The following is an 18,655-nucleotide window of genomic DNA, read 5'->3' on the forward strand; positions in this document are numbered from 1 at the left end:
TCCCAATTCCCTTGCCCTCAATGATCTGGCCACCTACTTTATTTAGAAAATTGACACTATTAGGCATGGGCTCCCTAAAATCTCCCCTGCCCTTCCTCAGTCCCTCCCTTCATTCAATAGTATTTATTGAGCGCTTACTATGTGCAGATCACTGTACTAAGCGCTTGGGATGAACAAGTCGGCAACAGATAGAGACAGTCCCTGCCGTTTGACGGGCTTACAGTCTAATCGGGGGAGACGGACAGACAAGAACAATGGCAATAAACAGCGTCAAGGGGAAGAACATCTCGTAAAAACAATGGCAACTAAATAGAATCAAGGCGATGTACAATTCATTAACAAAATAAATAGGGTAATGAAAATATATACAGTTGAGCGGACGAGTACAGTGCTGTGGGGATGGGAAGGGAGAGGTGGAGGAGCAGAGGGAAAAGGGGAAAATGAGGCTTTAGCTGCGGAGAGGTAAAGGGGGGATGGCAGAGGGAGTAGAGGGGGAAGAGGAGCTCAGTCTGGGAACGCCCTTGTTCTACCCCCTCTTCAAGTCTCCCATCCTTCCCAGCAGTATCTCAGGAGGCGATGTCCTGCCTTCTCCATCTATACCTACTCCCTTGGAGAACTCATTCACTCCCATGGCTTCAACTACCACCTCTATGCGGATCATACCCAAACCTACATAATAATAATAATAGTAGTAGTATTTAATGCTTACTATCTGCCAAGCACTATTCTAAGCACTGGGGTAAATACAAGCTAATCAGGTTGGACACAGTCCCTGTCCCACATGGGGCTCACAGTCTTAATCCCCATTTTACAGATGCGGTAACTGAGGCACAGAGAAGTGAAGTGACTTGCCCAAGGTCACATAACAGACAAATGGCCACATCCTCTGACTCCCAAGCCCTTGATCTTGCCCCTACGCCATGCTGCTTCTCCAGCCCTCAACTCTTTCCTTCCTATGCAGTCATATATTTCCTCCTGCCTTCAGGTCATCTCTACTTGGATATCCTCCCATTACCTCAAGCTTAAGATGTCCAAAACAGAACTCCTTAACTTCCCCCTCAAACCCTGTCCTATCCCTGATTTTCCCACCACTGTAGATGACACCACCATCCCTTCTGTATCACAAGCCCACAAACATGGCGTTATCCTTGACTTTTCTCTCAAATTAAACCCACATATTCAATCCATCACTAAATCCTGTCAGTCCCATCTTCACAACATTGCTAAAATCCACCCTTTCCTCTCCATCCAAACTGCTACTACGTGAATACAGTCACTCATCCTATCCTGCCAGAATTACTGCATCAGCCTTCTTGCTGACTTTCCAGCTTTCTCTCTCTCCCCACTCCAGTCCATACTTCACTTTGCTGCCCAGATCATTCTTTTACACAAACATTTAGGGCATGTCACCTTGCTCCTCAAAAAACTCCAGTGGTTGCCCATCCATCAAACAAAAACTCCTCACCATTGGCTTCAAAGCACTCAGTCACCTAGACCCCTCCTACATCACCTCACTACTATCTTACTACAACCCAGCCCACATATTTCACTCCTCTAGTGCTAACCTTCTCACCGTTCCTGGATCTCGTCTATCTCGCCACTAACCCCTCACCCACTTCCTGCCTCTGACCTGGAACGCCCTCCCTTCTCAAGTCCAACAGACTCCCCTTCTTCAAAGGCTTATTGAAACACATCTCCTCCAAGCCTTCCCTGACTAAGCCCATCCCCTTCTTCTTCTCCCATTCCTTTTTTCATTGCCCTGACTTACTCCCTTTTTTCATTCCCCCTCCCAGGCCACAACACTTATCTACATATCTGTAATTTATTTATTTATTTATTTATTTATTTATTTATTTATTATTTATTTATATTAATGTCTGTCTCCCCTGCCCGCTAGACTGTAAGATCGTTGTGGGCAGGGAATGTATCTGTTTATTGTTGTATTGTTTTCTCATAAGTCCTTAGTACAGTGCTCTGCACATAGTAATCACTCAATAAATAAGATTGAATGAAGAAATGAATTGAAATTTACAGAGAATCTACAAACCTTGTTTTAGCTTGTTTTAGCCTCTTCAGTCAAGAATATTTTTTGAATGGATACTGAATGAAGAGCATTGGACTGAGTAATTGGGGGAGTAATACAGAGTAAGAGGCCTGATGCCACCTGAAAAGTGTTTACGATCTACTGAGGAGACTCAAAAGCTTTTTTTTTAAAATGGAAGGGAACAAAAAACAACTATGCCACTGCTGCTGATAGGAATATGAAAGTATAAATGAATAAACAATGAAAGTTAACATGAGTCAAGAAAATGCACAAGTCGTAAAGGCTGTAGTTGGATTGATGCTCTCTGGAGAGGTGGAGCCGGGATTAGAAATCAGGTTCTCTGACTCCCAGACCCCTGCTCTTTCTACTAGACCTCACTGTTACTTGCCTACCATATCTTGTTCTCCATCTTGGAGGTCTGCTAAAGAACATGAAATAGGCACAATCTGGGCACTGGGTGGTTGAGAAGGGATGCAGGAGCAGGGTATGGGTAAATCAAATTCTCTCAATTGTATTCATTCAATTGTATGTATTGAATACTTATTTTGTGCAGAACACCTTCCTAAGTGCTTGGGAGAGTACAATACAACAATAAACAAACATTTCCTGCCCACAAGGAGCTTAAATCTCACCCTGCACATTCTCTTTCTCCCAGCTCCTCTCCCCAAGGATTGGGAATTGGCTATATTTGCTCAGTCAAAATTCCTTTGGGAGCAAAAGAATAAGATTTTGAGGATACGTTCTGGATTTTCTGAAAACAGAACCACTTACTAAAATGCAATTTTGTAGCCAAAATTATTCACAGAAATGGAGACTGCCTATTTAAATAAATCTGAGCAAAAAATTAGTGCTATTTAGATAGGGAAAAATTTACCATTCGTTCAATCCATCATATAATTATTGTTATTTATTAGACAGGGTATTGTCTAAACGAGCTGAGATATTTAAAAAGCTCCCCACTATAATCTATCTCACACTATTCTTCTGGCCGGAAACTCCCTCCCAACCACCCCTACCTTCCATTCCAAACAATGTAGCCCTCTCTATCATTTTAACCCTCCTAAAATTTCACTTACTCTAGATGAAAACCTTCTCTGTTTCATTTATAACACCCTAGGGTTTGTTAACTCATCTCTCTCCCTCATTAGATTGTAAATTACTTGAGGGCAGGGGGTTTTTGTTGTAGTCTCCAAACCACTAAATATAGTGCTTCTCACTGACTAATTGCTTCATAAATACTGTTGGTTGATTACAACTATGCTTGATTCAGAGTTTAAAAGTCTGCAGATTTCTCTTTGTAAAACAAGGCAAAATTTTTCTAAATCATTTCTTCAGTGCTTAAAACAGGGCTTGGCACATAGTAAGTGCTTAACAAATGTCATTATTATTATTATTATTACTGTTCTGAATAGCAAAGCTTTCAAATCAATTTTCAGGTGATTACAGAATTCTCTTTCCCTTGTTATTGCTTAGTTTCCTGTTGCTCCCTTTGAGACTGTATTGTTCTTATAAAATGATTGACCATTCTCTTTCACAGGACCTGACAGTCAGTCAATAGTATGTATTGAGCACTTACTGTATGTAGAGCACTGAACTAAATGCTTGGGAGAGTACAGTATAACAGTGTAACAGACACATTCCCTGCCCACAGTGAGCTTACAGTTCAGAAGGTGAGACAGAAATCAATAAAAATAAAATTACTGATATGTACAAAAGTGCTTTGGGACTGGGAGGGGGAATGAATAAAGGGAGCAAGCCAGGACAACACAGAAGGTAGTGGAAGAAAAGGAAAAGAGAGCTACTCAGGGAAGACCTCTTGGAGGAGATGTGCCTTGAAAAAGGCTTTAAAGCAGGGAAGAGTAATTGTCTGTCAGATGTGAAGAGGGAGAACCTTCCTCTCCAGGGGCAGGAAGTGAGTGAGAGGTCAGTGGCTTGATAGAGGGGGGATCAAGGTACATTGAGAAGGTTAGCATTAAAGAAGCAAAGTGTGCAGGCTGGGTTAATTGAATGCTTTTAAAGGAGATGGTAAGGAGCTTCTGTGTGATGCAGAGGTGGATGGGCAACCACTGGAGTTTCTTGAAAAGTGACGAAATATGGACTGAATGTTTCTGTAGAAGAATAAACAGCGTGGCTCAGTAGAAAGAGCACGGGCTTTGGAGTCAGGGCTCATGAGTTCGAATCCCAGCTCTGCCACTTGTCGGCTGTGTGACTGTGGGCAAGTCACTTAACTTCTCTGTGCCTCAGTTCCCTCATCTGTAAAATGGGGATTAAGATTGTGAGCCCCACGTGGGACAACCTGATTCCCCTCTGTCTACCCCAGCGCTTAGAACAGTGCTCGGCACATAGTAAGCGCTTAACAAATACCAACATTATTATCCAGTCAGCAGAGTGAATAATGGACTGGAATGGGGAGAGACAGGAGGCAGGGGGTCAGCAAGGAAGCTGATTCAGTAATTAAGGCAGGATAGGATAAGTGCTTGGATTAATGTCATAGCAGTTTGGATAGAGAGGAAAGGGCAGATTTTAGTAATGTGAAGGTAGAACTGATAGGATGTAGTGATGGGTAGAATATATGGGTTTACTTCACTGAACAAAATAGATGCTTCAATAAATATAATCACTATTGATCTTTTGTGGCTTTCTTCTTTTGAGAAGCCTGTGAATAAGGAGAACAACCACACTCTCGACTGCTGCCTTCCAGGATGATCTGCTTACTGCAGCTGTTTCATTACACTGCATTACTTAAGCTTCACCATGTCTTTAAATCAGTGTATTTGCTTTCCTGGCTAACATGTCCTTTCATTCAATCAATGGTATTAAATTAAATGGTAATTAAATGGTAAATTAAATGGTTAATGGTATTTATTAAATGCTTACTCCTTGCAGAGCACTGTACTAAGAGCTTGGGAAAGTATGATACAATGGAGTTGCTAGGCATGATCCCAGGATCAATTTCAGTTTTCTACACTTTAGGTATTTACTTTAGGCTCTTTAGGTATTCTGCTGCTATCCACTATTTTGTTTCATTTTAGAAAGAACATTCAACAGATTTTTAAACTCATTCATAGAAAAGTTGTAACCAATCAGTGCTATTTACTAGGGCCTTACTGAGCAGAGATCACAGCAAGCTCTTGGGAAGGTACAGAAGCTAAACACAGCCTTCTTACCCTCAAAGACCTTGAAATCTAATAAGGGAGACAGACAAAAATAATTCACAAATAGTGGGAACAGGAAGAACAAACAGGAGAAAAGAGGTGATAGTGCTAATGTTGGGATGAAATCTCATAATGAATAATTAAATGCACGATTGAATACATATACATAACTCCTGAGTATCTGTATATGTAAACAAGTACTAAGTGTGGTTGCACCTAAGCAATTATACCCATCCTTACCAATGGGTTAATATATCATGGAGTGTTGAGAATCACGTGGGGAAGGCTTCCTAGAGGTGGTGAAATTTCAGGAGGGCTTCAATTCATACCTGTCCTGCCCAGTTGTGTTGCTATAGGTGTTGCTTTAATTAATCGATTAATCAATGATATTTATTGAGCACTTACTAAGTGCAGAGCACCATGTTAAGTGCTTAGGAAAGTACAATACAAAAGAATTAGCAGAAATGTTCCCTACCCATAACAAGCTTCAGTGTTGGGGAGCTAATCAGAAATCTTGCTGTCAGAAATCTTGTCCTGCGATTTGATGCTGAGTGGACTTGGGTTCTAATCCCAGTTCCGACACTTGTCTGCTGCGTGACCTTGGGCAAGTCACCTCTCTGGGCATCAATCACCTCATCTATGTAATGGAGATTAAGACTGTGAGCCCCATAAGGGACAACCTGATTATCTTGTATCAACCCTAGTGCTTAGAACAATGCTTGGCAAAATAATTCATTCATTCAATAGTATTTATTGAGCGCTTACTATGTGCAGAGCACTGTACTAAGTGCTTGGAATATACAATTCAGCAACAGATAGAGACAATCCCTGCCCAATGACAGGTTTACAGTCTTAATAATGATAGTATGTGCTAAGTGCTTACAATGTGCAAAGCATACATTAATATTATTATTATTACCTCTTTGTCCATTTTAGGTATAGGCAGCAGAATTTATTGACAATATTGAGCTCTGAGCATTGCTGACAGAAATTTTTTATTTTCTTTTTTTATGGTATTTGTTAAGGGCTTACTATGTGCCAGGCACTGCACTATGTGCTGGGGAGAAAAAATTAATTAGGTCAGACACAGTCCCAGACTTGCATAGGGCTCACAGTTTTAATCCCCATTTTACAAAGAAAAAACTGAGGTAGAGAGAAATGAAGTGACTTGTCCAAAGTCACAAAGCCGATAAGTGGTGGAGCCAGGATTAGAACCTTTGATTTTAATCTAATCTTTCTAATTTAGTTCTAATCTAATCTTTGGTTATGTGGGGTGTTTCCCAGGTGTAAACTGGCATATAACCTTGATTTTCCTCAGAGTTACTGTCTGAGACCATAGGGCTGTGTTATATGTGAAATGCAATAATTATTTACATGTATTTTTATCTAAGTGCCTCTATGGCAGTCACCTGCAAAAAGCAGTTTCTGAACCTATGCCTCAGAGGCTTTGGATAGTGTATGTAGCTTGTAGAACTAAAAGTTTCTAAAGCGTTCAAAAGCATACTTTGATTCCAGATTTCTATGTGGCTACACAGAATAGCTTGAAAGCAACTGGACCTATCCTATGGCCCTACTACACTCCTACATGGCTGGGAACAGGGTCAGACAGAGAACCTTCAATTCTGACTTGAGCAACTTGATCATATGATCTTGATCTTATGGATCTTAATGTATTTCCAAGGACAAATGAATCTTACTTCATGGCAGCTGACTCTATGAAGCAGCATACAGTCATTCTGTCAGCCAAACTGTCTTTGTGGGGCTTTTGAGGCACAGTCATCTGCTCAGAATGAGCCCTGCAAGACTTTCAGCAATGTTCCTAGCCTGTTTATGGGAGAAGGCAAATCCCCTACCAAAGTGGAAGGCAACCTGATGCTGAGCGAATGGGAGCAGTACCGGATGAAGAGGACAGAAGGGAACAAGCTACAGAGGCATAAGGCAGTGGAAGAATTGTTAGGGCTGCGGCAGCTTGGCAGGAAGTTGAGCTTCACAGACCAGGGCATTATGGGGTTGGGGCTTGAAATTTTCTAGCAACATTCTACTAAATGCTGAGCCTTCTATTGCTTAAAAATCACTTATATCGTCTCCCCAAAATTCCCCTCTCTCAAGGCCATCCATGAGGCACTAACTAAGCCAGTCTTGTACAATTTAAAATTAAAATTGGACTAAGAAAACAAAATTTAAAAAAATGCATCAATGACAAACATGATGCTTTCCACACTTTAGAGTAGAGAATTTTTCGAGATGAAAGTCTTTCCCTTTCCACTCCTTAGAATATTTAAAAATTTAAACCATTCCCTGCTGCCATTACATCATCATTATTATCATCGTCATCAATAGTATTTATTGAGTGCTTACTATAAGCGGAGCACTGGGATAAGTGCTTAGGAAAGTACAATATAACAGAGTTGTACAATATCAAAGAGTTGTCAAGCCCATTCCCTGCCCACAACAACCATAGGGTCTAGAGGGGGAAAAGGACATTAATACAAATAAATAACATAACAGTATGGAAAAAGACACTGATCTCTATGGTAAATGATGGACTTTTAAAACATCTCATCAGCCTTCTCTAGATGTACAATTCCTCCTTAATCAAAGTCCTTTGGGCATGATTTGGAACTTGCTTTGCTTACACCATCCTTCAAAAAGTGTAGTTCTATAGCTCTGTGAGAGGAGGGAGAGCATTCCACTATGAAGTGGCTTTCTGACTCCAGCTGCCATACAAAATTGAAATTCAAAAAGACAAGTCCTTATTGCTTAAAAATATGAAAATAATGAAAAAAGTTTAAACCAAACTTAAACTATTTGTTTATTTAATAACCACTGCTCCAAGTTTCTGTGTCTCCCCTTCTAGAATGTAAACTCCTTGTGGGCAGTGAACTGTCTACCAATTCTGCTCTATTATACTCTCCCAAACACTTAGTACAATGCTCTGCACACAGTAAGCACTCAATAAATACACCTGAATGATCCTTTCCTAAAGCTGACATAAGGAGACAGGAAAGGAAATTATTAGTGAGGATCCATGATCCTGAAGAACATCTATACCAAGGATAGCTTGGGGAAAGGAAGCCCAGATTTATCTTTGCCAAGTAATGTCTCATGAACAATCTAACGAGGGACAATATAACTCTGTGGGCTAATTAAATACTCATCTACTTGGTTTTCATTATGACTTTACTAATTAAGGTCACAATCTTTCTGGCAATCCAGCACCCAGACAGGTTCTGTTTGTCTGATTTTCTGCTCCTCACTCTGGGGAAATGGGAGATGTCATAGGGCAAGGGAGAATGGTAATAAAGAAGCACAATAAGCACTTTTTTCATCTAAAAGAAGAATAATGAACAATATGATTATTTTGTTTGTAAAATGGAAATTACTATATTACCTTATGGTAAACAGCTAAGCAAGTGACTGGAAATGACTTCATAAGAATCAAGAACACTTTTCTCACTACTAGTTTTCTTAAACAGCCATGGAAATTCTGAGCAAATTCTGAGCTCAAAAGCGCTTTTTTTTTTTCTAAAACAAACAGCTACTCGGTGGATCTTTCTCAGACTGATTTGCAAGTAAATGAGTTCCAGGCAGAAAAAGCATAGAGACATCTCACTCTCTTCACAAACGTACTATTTTCAACTGCATGAAAAAAAGCAAAGAACTTAATTTTGAAATATAAAATTTGTAGACTTGACTTTTAAAAGACAATAAAAATGAATGAAAATATTATTCTACCTGATAATTTTTTTTAAATGTTTCTCAAGTTATACAGAAAAAATGAACTATAGCTATGTAACACATTTTCTCCAGCTGAGCCTTAATTACTGGCTTCGGCAAGCATATGTTTTGTTTTCCTAAGCAAACAGTATTTTCCAGCAATATATTTATAATGATATGAAGAGATTGCCAGAAAAAAACCAACCCTAATATTCCCCTGTTGAGGTTATGGCACATTTATATATCCAATACTAATGGGATTGTCCAAAAGATATCAAGGCTGAATGGATGTTTTACCATCCAGACAGAAAAACAACTAATTTGACACAATTAAGTACTCCCCATTTATTTGTCTGGGTGGTAGTCTGTGGGGCAGCTGTTTGGGAAGGGACTGTGTTTGCTTATATCCCTCTAGACTGTAAGCTTCTTGTGGGCAGGGAATGTGCCTATTGTATTGTACACTCCCAAGTGCTTAGTAGAGTGCTCTGCACACAGTAAGTGTTCAATAAATACCACTGATTGATGGATTGGTAGCACTGTGCTGAGCTTTGAGAACAAAGCTTTACACTTACTAGATGCTCAATAATAATTAACCAATCGTATTTATTGAGCACTTACTGGGTACAGAACATTGTACTAAGCTCTTGGAAGAGTTCAGTATAACAGAGTTGGTAGATACGTTCCCTAATACAGCTGACTGACTGAAGCTTAATATTCTTTTTCTTTTCTTTTTGTGGTATTTGTTAAGCTCTTACTATGTGCCAAGCACTGTACTAATTGCTGGGGCAGATACAAGATAATCAGGTTGGACACAAGCCCTTGTCCCTCATAGTTGAAGTCTAGTTTTCCCCACAGTGTGTTTTTTTCGTCTCTCTCTACAGTAGACACATGCTTTAGCTCCTCCAGCTCACATTCATTCATTCATTCATTCAATAGTATTAACTAAGCGCTTACTGTGTGCAGAGCACTGTACTAAGCGCTTGGAATGTGCAATTCGGCAAGAGATAGGGACCATCCCTGCCCAACAACAGGCTCACAGTCTAAAAGGGAAAGACAGATAGCAAAACAAAACAAGTAGGCATGTCTCAGCTCCCCTGTTTTCCAAAAGGCCACTGTTCTGTAGAGTATGAGGATTTAATCTAATTTTAGATGCACCTTCCAACACCTTACTCACTACCTCCCTTCTGCCTAAAATTTCTTCCTTCACATCCAGCAGACCTAATCCTGCTCTTCCATTCCACAAAGCCCTCTGAAACCCCACCTTCGTAACGGCCTTTCCTTAGTATTCTCTCATCTCCCCACCTTACTTCTCCCCCAGCTACTGTGTCACCTGAGCACATGGTTACTTACACACCATCCCATTCTTTATACATATCTTTAGATTCTATTGCTTGTTTCTCCCTGTGATTTCCTTTAGCATGCTCGGGGGCAGAAGTCAGTCTTCTAACTTTGGTGTATTCTCCCAAGTGCTGAAAACAGTATTCTGCACAGAATAAATGCTCAGTAAATACTAATGAATGAATTAATGAATGGAGTCACTTACATTTCCCCTTGCAAGTGAACTAATACAAGAAGCACAGTTGGGAAAAGGCCTGGCCAGTGCTAGATTTTAAAGAACGAATCTGTAATATAGGTGAGACTGCAATTCTGTGGCAGAGTTCTAAATGGTTCCTAAACTGTAGACTCAAAGGAATGAAGAATACAAATTTCTCTAGGAGGAGGGCTAACAACAGTCAAGAAGTTGAAGTGGTTTTCCATCTCTTGATCCAAGGAGAAATGAAATGATTATCAACCAGATTATGGCTGCAATTAAAAGACAAGGGTTTTACCAAATTCTGTCTTTTAAATGTTTTACTGACAACTCACTTGGCAGACTAAAATGCTATTATTCCCAAAAGTATTTCTTCCTCGGGGAAGCAGAATTTATCTAAATTCTGATAAATTCATATTGAGCTTAAAGAAACTGAGTGTAAAGAGAAAACATGCTTAAACTCTTTGATTTCCTGAATCCATAAAAAAATGCATAGCCCTTGAAAAACTTCAGGGACTGACATTCACAGTTTTAATCTCCTATCCATCCCCAGTTCCTCCCCATCCTGCCCCTTCTTCAACTCTCCCACATTTCCCAGCAGCATATCAAGAGGAGATCTCCTGCCTTTTCTCAAAATCCACCTGTGCATCTGACCCCATTCCTTCACACCTTATCAAAACACGTACCCCCTCCTTTCTTCCCTCCCTAAACAGCTTTCTTCAACTGTTCGCTCTCCAGTGGCTTCTTCTCCATTACTTTCATACAACCCGTATATGTCTCCCTATTCTAGAAAAACCCTTCCCTGACCCCACGGCTCCCTCCAGTTATCACCCCATCTCCCTCCTACCACTCCTCTCCAAACTCCTTGAGAGAGCTGACGACACCCACTGTCTCAAATTCCTACCCTCCAATTCTCTCCTTGCCCCCCCCCCCCCATCTGGCTTCTGTTCTCCTCACTCCACAGAAACCATGCTCTCAAAGACCACAAATGACCTCCTTCTTCCAAATCCAAAAGTCTTGATGCCATCCTTTTACTCCTTGACCTCTCAGCTGCCTTCAACTCTGTCGACTAACCCCCTCTCCTGGAAACAATGTTCAACCTTGGCTTCACTGACACTGAGCTCTTCTTGTTCTCCTCCTTGCTTACTGGTCGTTCATTCTCAGTCTCTTTCACAAGCTCCTTCTCTGCCTCCCTCCTCACATATGTGTGTGTCCCTAAAGGTACAGTTCTGGATCCCCTTCTATTCTCCGCCTACACCCACTCCTTTGGACAACTCACTGGCTCACATGGCTTCAATTACCACCTCTATGGAGATGATTCTCAAATCTACATTTTCAGCCCTGACCTTTCTCCCTTTCTGCAGTCTCATATTTCCTCCTGCCTTCAAGACATCTTTACTTGGATGTCTCGCTGTCACCTTTAACTTGACATATCTAAAACAGAACCACTTATCTTCCCACCCAAATCCTGTTCTCCCCCTGACTTTCCCATATTGTAAATGGCACCACCATCCAGTGAAGTAAACTAAGAACTTGGGAAGAACAACAGAAAGACAGATTTCATTCCCTGCCCACAAGGAGCTTACACTCTAATGAGAACGAGAAATAGAAATTTTCACATGCGGTGGAATCAAAATAAAATTGTATATTCAGTCAAATATACATGTATACACCAGTCTGAGGGTGTTGGACAAAAATAACTAAATACATAGGCTGATGGAGGGCTGGTAGGATTTGAGTGCCTGATAATTAGCTGGGGAAGATGTCTTGGAACAGGTAGAATTTTAGGAGGGCTTTGAAGAGGACAAGGGCTAAGGTCTGGCAGGTTTGTTGGGGAAGGGACTTCTGTGTCTTGGGGAATAACATGAGCAAGGGAGGCAAGTAAGCCCAGAGAGGGGAACAGTTAGAACGTGGGCTTGGGAGGAGTGAAGGTGGAAATGGCAGATAATGTTAGAAGAGACAAAGCCTCAATGGTAGCAAGTTGGGAAACAGTGAGAGACCGATTGAAGGTCAATCTGAGGCAGGGGCACTAGTAAAGGTGTGGTGAAGTAGTCAAGTTGGAGTAGGAGTATTGGGTCTGAAAGTGTGGAAGGGGTCATGAATAATGACAAAATTATGGGCTGTATAGATTGTGAGGATGGCGTGAGGATGGCGGTGTAGCAAACTATGATGGGAAAATAAGGTAGGGGAGAAGATTTGAATTCAAGATGTGGATTATTGCAAGTAATTTTTATAGAATGACTGCTGTGTGCAGAACTCTTGGAAGAATACAGTGCAGTAGACATGATCCTGGTCCTCAAGGAGCAATCTAGTAAGAAGGCAGAACTAAATTAATTTATAAATAGGAGGAAAAATGAAAATGGATATGTAGTTTGTCACAATAGGTGGTTGCGAGCATATAACCACTTGGTTAGTACCAAGTATTGGTGGTACAAATATATATATAGCGTGGCTCAGTGGAAAGAGCCTGGGCTTCGGAGTCAGAGGTCATGGGTTCGACTCCCGGCTCTGCCACTTGTCAGCTGTGTGACTCTGGGCAAGTCACTTAACTTCCCTGTGCCTCACTTACCTCATCTGTAAAATGGGGATTAACTGTGAGCCTCATGTGGGACAACCTGATTACCCTGTATCTCCCCCAGCGCTTAGAACAGTGCTCTGCACATAGTAAGCGCTTAACAAATACCAACATTATTATTATATGTGTGTATATATATAAAATTATTTAGTTATATTGTAATATCTCCCCATCTAGACTGTAAGCTTGTTGTGGACAGGGAACATATCTGCCAACTCTTTTATATTGTACTCTCCCAAGCACTTAATAAGGTGCTCTGCACATAGAAAGTCCTCAGTAAATACCATTAATTAATTAATTGGTAGTTGCAGATTTATTTATAAAGCCAAGGGAGACAAGAAATGTATTGGGATTGATCATACAGGAGATGAGTTTGAGAAGGATTTTGGAGAAGGTGAGGCCAGTATGGATATAAAATGGGGAGGGAGTTCTATCGGGAATGAAATTTAAATAATTTATAGTTAGGAGGAAGAAGGAAAGTGGATCTGCATATACTTAAGTGCTTAAGTCAGTATATGTAAGGTAGGTGTAAAATTGTTATGGATGATTGTGAATACACAAGTGCACAGTGAGTACAGAATGATTTAAGTGGTTGTTAGGTATTTATAACCTTGGCAGAACAGAATTAAATATTTCAGTTCAGTGTTAGACATATTAGCAGCTGTGGAAAGCCCATTATCAGAATGTTCTCAAAAAACAAACCCAGTTTTATTTTTGCACATATCTGTTGCTTTTGTTTGATGTTTGATAGAAATGTACATCTTCATTTATTCTACCCTGAAGTTTTATGTGGGATATTATAAATACAGTTAACCATCACAGAGGTGCTTGGAAATAGATGCATTTTGAAAATTGAGATCTCTTTGAAGTTAACTTGATCGCCTAATCTTTCTCTATTTTTTCCTTCCCAAAAATAGAGTTTCTCTGAAGAAAAAGCCATTGAAAACACCTTCTGTTTAAGATCTACTGAAAGACCTCTACTTGTCACTTCAGAATGAGATGTAGCAGTGGTGGATGCTCTGATCTGAAGAAAGAACAGCTGACTCAGCATAAGAATATAGAAGTGATCCTCACAAAGACTTAGAAAAAAATGCTGAATTTTATAAAGCAAAATGTTTTTTGCATATGGAAGATGCAACTTATTTTTTCTGCCAACAATAAATCCAATGCACTCTTACATTCTTTGGTATTTTAGTATTCTTTTATTTATCTAACACATTTCTTATTCATATGCTGTTAGTTTTGTGATAATTGGATTCTGTAGGACAGCAAGTACAAAATCCTAGATCCTCCTTTGTAATTATCACCAGGCTATGGATTTACATCGCTTGCTGTGTTCCTCTTTCAAAAAATATTCTCAGGCCAACTAGCTGATTTCCAAATGTGGAGCTACTGAAATGTGCCTGGAAATGTAGTGAATGCTTTTGAGGACATTTTCAAAGAAAATGAAATTCTGTTACTGCCCCTCTATACCATTTCAAGATCAGAATTAGTAACTGAAACCTGATTTCAGTCTATCAAAATTGAAGTCTATAGCTAAATTAGTAATTCATAATTTGCCTGGCAATTGAGCCATCTAGCTAAATTTGGAGTTCATAATATAGAGAGAGGTTCAATTATGATGAAAACCTAAAGAGTTCTGTTTATTCTTTTCTCCAGTTAACAGTTTGTTTAAGGTGGGATGTGCTTGTACTACAATAAGTAATCTGTTACTTTTTAGAAGCAGTTGGCTACCTTATATGTTTCAGATTGGGCTGAAGACCTTTTGTGTTAACTTGAGGGTGAAAGCTAGAGTGAGAGTCAAAAATTAATTAATCACTGGTATTCATTGACTTTTTATTGTGTTCAGAGCACCAAACTAACCATTTGAGAGAAGGCACTAGAGTTGTAGATGTGATTCCTACCCATAAAGAGCTTACATCTGTTTGATGTCTTTTTATATGGTTATGGACTGTTTTCTGCAATTGTAGAGAATTCATTGGGGGAGAGTCTCACTCCTGATATTGAAAAAAGGAGAGTGAGAGTCACTGTGACTTCTCGGGCTACATTTATATAGCCCAGCTTTTCCCACTTCATTCCCTCATAGCTCTGTTCTTGTTTCTCTGCCTGGGTATTTAGAGAGTGAACTCATTATTTTTTTCTGCTTGAGCACCTAGCTACTAAAATGCACTATACCAAGTCAGTGCTCAATAAATGCTGCTGCTACTATTACTACTATTATTCTAAGAAGATAAGTTCAAGCCAATCAAACTGGCATGTTTACCAGTTTACATCACCTGTATACCAGTTACATCACAGTTATATTCCCTCACGTACATTCACATGGGATTTCACGTACAGAACTTTTGAGATTCTTTTTAAAGCCCTCTAATCATTCTTCCCTTTGAAGCTCTGAAATGTTATCCCGAACCTAGAAATTTAGGCCAAGTTCTTAAAACCTTTCAAGTTTTTCATTCATTCAGTGGTATTTATTAAGGACTTAAGGTGTGCAGAGCACTATATTAATTGTTTTGGAAAGAACAGTACAATAATAAATAGTGACAATCTCTGCCTACAATGAGCTCCCAGTCTAGAGAGGCGAAACAGATATCTTTAACCACTCACTCTCCAATGGCTTCTTCCCCTCTGCCTTCAAACATGCCTATGTCTCCCCCATCCTAAAAAAACCCTCTCTCAACCCCACTTCCCCTTCCAGTTATCACCCTATCTCCCTACTACCCTTCCTTTCCAAGATCCTAGAATGAGTCGTCTACACTCGCTGCTTAGAATTCCTTAACTCCCATTCTCTCCTGGACCCCCTCCAATCTGGCTTCCGACCCTTCCACTCCACCCAAACTGCCCTCTCAAAGGTCACCCATGACCTCCGTCTTGACAAATCCAATGGCTCCTCTATTCTAATCCTCCTTGACCTCTCAGCTGCCTTTAACGCTGTTGACCATCCCCTTCTCCTCCACACCTTATCTCACCTTGGCTTCACGGACTCCGTCCTCTCCTGGTTCTCTTATCTCTCTGGCCGGGCATTCTCGGTCTCCTTCGCAGGCTCCTCCTCCCCCTCCCATCCTCTAACTGTTGGGGTTCCTCAATGGTCAGTTCTTGGCCCTCTTCTGTTCTCCATTTACACTCACTCCCTAGGTGAACTCATCCGGTCTCACGGCTTCAACTATCATCTTTATGCAGATGACACACAAATCTACATTTCCACCCCGTTTTCTCTTCCTCCCTTCAGGCTCGTAACTTCTCCTGCCTCCAGGACGTCTCTACCTGGATGTTTGCCCGCCACCTAAAACTCAACATGACCAAAACTGAGCTCCTCTTCTTCCCTCCCAAGCCCGGTCCTCTCCCTGACTTCCCTATCACAGTGGATGGTACAACCATCCTTCCCATCTCTCAGGCCCGGAATCTCGCTGTCATCTTTGACTCGGCTCTGTCGTTCACCCCACACATCCAATCCATTACCAAAACCTGCCGGTCTCACCTTTATAATATCGCCAAGATCCACCCTTTCCTCTCCACCCAAATGGCTACTTTACTGCTACAGGCTCTCATAATATCCCGGCTAGACTACTGTGTCAACCTTCTCTCTGATCTCCCTTCCTCCTCTCTCTCCCCGCTCCAGTCTATTCTTCACTCCGCTGCCCGGCTCATCTTCCTGCAGAAACGCTCTGGCCATGTCACTTCCCTTCTTAAAAACATCCGGTGGTTGCCTATCAACCTCCACACAAAACAAAAACTTCTCACTCTAGGCTTCAAGGCTGTCCATCACCTTGCCCCTTCCTACCTCTCCTCCCTTCTCTCTTTCTACTGCCCACCCTACACGCTCTGCTCCTCCACCTCCTCACTGTCCCCCGTTCTCGCCTATCCCGCCATCGACCCCTGGGCCACGTCCTCCCGCGCTCCTGGAATGGCCTTCCTCCTCACCTCCTCCAAACGAATTCTCTTCCACTCTTCAAAACCCTATTTAAAGCTCACCTCCTCCAAGAGGCCTTCCCAGACTGAGCTCCCCTTTTTCCCTCTGCTCTCTCTACGCACCCCCTTTCACCTCTCTGCAGCTTAACCCTCTTCTCCCCCCTTCCCTCTGCTCCTCCCCCTCTCCCATCCCATCCCCTCAGCACTGTACTCGTCCGCTCAACTGTATAGATCTTCATTACCCTATTTATTTTGTTATTGAGATGTACATCACTGATTCTATTTATTTGCTATTGTTTTAATGAGATGTTCTTCCCCTTGATTCTATTTATTGCCATTGTTCTTGTCTGTCTCCCCCAATTGGACTGTAAACCTGTCAAAGGGCAGGGACTGTCTCTATCTGTTACCGATTTGTACATTCCAAGCACTTAGTACAGTGCTCTGCACATAGTAAGCGCTCAATAAATACTATTGAATGAATGAATATCAATACAATTAAATAAAATTACAGCTGTATACATAAGTGCCGTGGGGCTAGGTGGTGGGGGAAGAGCAAAGGGAGCAAGTCAGGGCAACTCAGAAGGGAGTGGGAGATGAGGAGAAATGGTGCTTAGTCTGGGAAGGGATCTTACGGGAGATGTGCCTTCATTAAGGCTTTCAAGTGGGGGAGAGTCATTGCCTGTTAGATTTGAGGAGAGAGATCGTTCCAGGCCAGAGGCATGATGTGAGCCAGGGGTCGGCAATGAGTCAGGTGACTTGAGGCACAGTGAAAAGGTTAGCTCTAGAGGAGTGAAGTATGGGGGCTGGGTTGTAGAAAGACAGAAGCAAAGTGAGATAGGCGGGAATAAGGTGATGGAGTGCCTTAAAGTCAATGATGAAGAGTTTTTGTTTGATGTGGAGGTGGATAGGCAACCACTGGAGATTTTTGAGCCTGAACATTTTTTTAGAAAGAAAGATGATCCAGGCGACGAAGTGAAGTATGGACTGAAGTGGGGAGGGACAGGAGGTTAGGAGGTCAGCAAAGAAGCTGATGCAGTAATCTAGGCAGGATAGGATGAGTGATTGTATTAACGTGGTAGCAGTTTGGATGGAGAGGAAAGGACAGATTTTAGTGATGTTGTGAAAGTTTTATGTTGACTTGAATCATCGGCTGCATCTGTAAAGTTCTTTGAGTTATTGGGTAAAAGGAATGAATCACTTTGATTATTGATGTTGTCATTATTATTATCTAAAATATGGAGCTTCTCAGATGTAAGGAATCATTTTGATTGTTATTCTTTTTGGAGCTATCTCCTGTTCTTTGATACTGCAGACCTTGCATTCTTGCAAGACCCTAAATTAAGGAAAACTCACTATGGTACTCACTCATTCTGACATCTCATGCATATGCATCAACCTTCTGATCTGCAATGCTCTGTATCCAAACACTTTGTGTTGTTGGGAATTGGGGAATGTTCTTCCAAATAATGTTTTAGACAGAAAGTGTAGTGAAGACACGTTATAGTAGAACTGAGTGAATTGCTGTGACACAAATTTTAAAGCAACCTTTTTCTGAGATATAATAGTTTACATTTGGGGGTTTTTTAGTTATCCAAGCCCAAGGTATATTCATTCCTTAGAGGTTAAAAAGGGCATCAGATGGAAAATATTTATGCATTCAATTAAGTTTGCAATGTTCAAGTATGGGGAAAATTAACTCTAGAATGAATAGAGCCTTTGTAAATTTC

The 18,655-nt window shown here is 41.0% G+C and overlaps 1 protein-coding gene across 1 annotated transcript in view; it reads left to right on the top strand.

Moving 5' to 3' along the window:
- The window catches only part of TDRD3 (tudor domain containing 3), a 207,916-nt gene extending 193,717 nt beyond the window's left edge, over positions 1 to 14,199 (top strand). The window contains exon 14 of the mRNA XM_029057160.2: positions 13,940 to 14,199. The gene's annotated coding sequence lies outside the window, so the exon portion shown is untranslated. The remainder of the gene's footprint in view (positions 1 to 13,939) is intronic.
- The last annotated feature ends 4,456 nt before the right edge of the window (positions 14,200 to 18,655 follow it).

The sequence above is a fragment of the Ornithorhynchus anatinus genome, chromosome 2, assembly GCF_004115215.2.
Source record: "Ornithorhynchus anatinus isolate Pmale09 chromosome 2, mOrnAna1.pri.v4, whole genome shotgun sequence".
NCBI classification, from domain to species: domain Eukaryota; kingdom Metazoa; phylum Chordata; class Mammalia; order Monotremata; family Ornithorhynchidae; genus Ornithorhynchus; species Ornithorhynchus anatinus.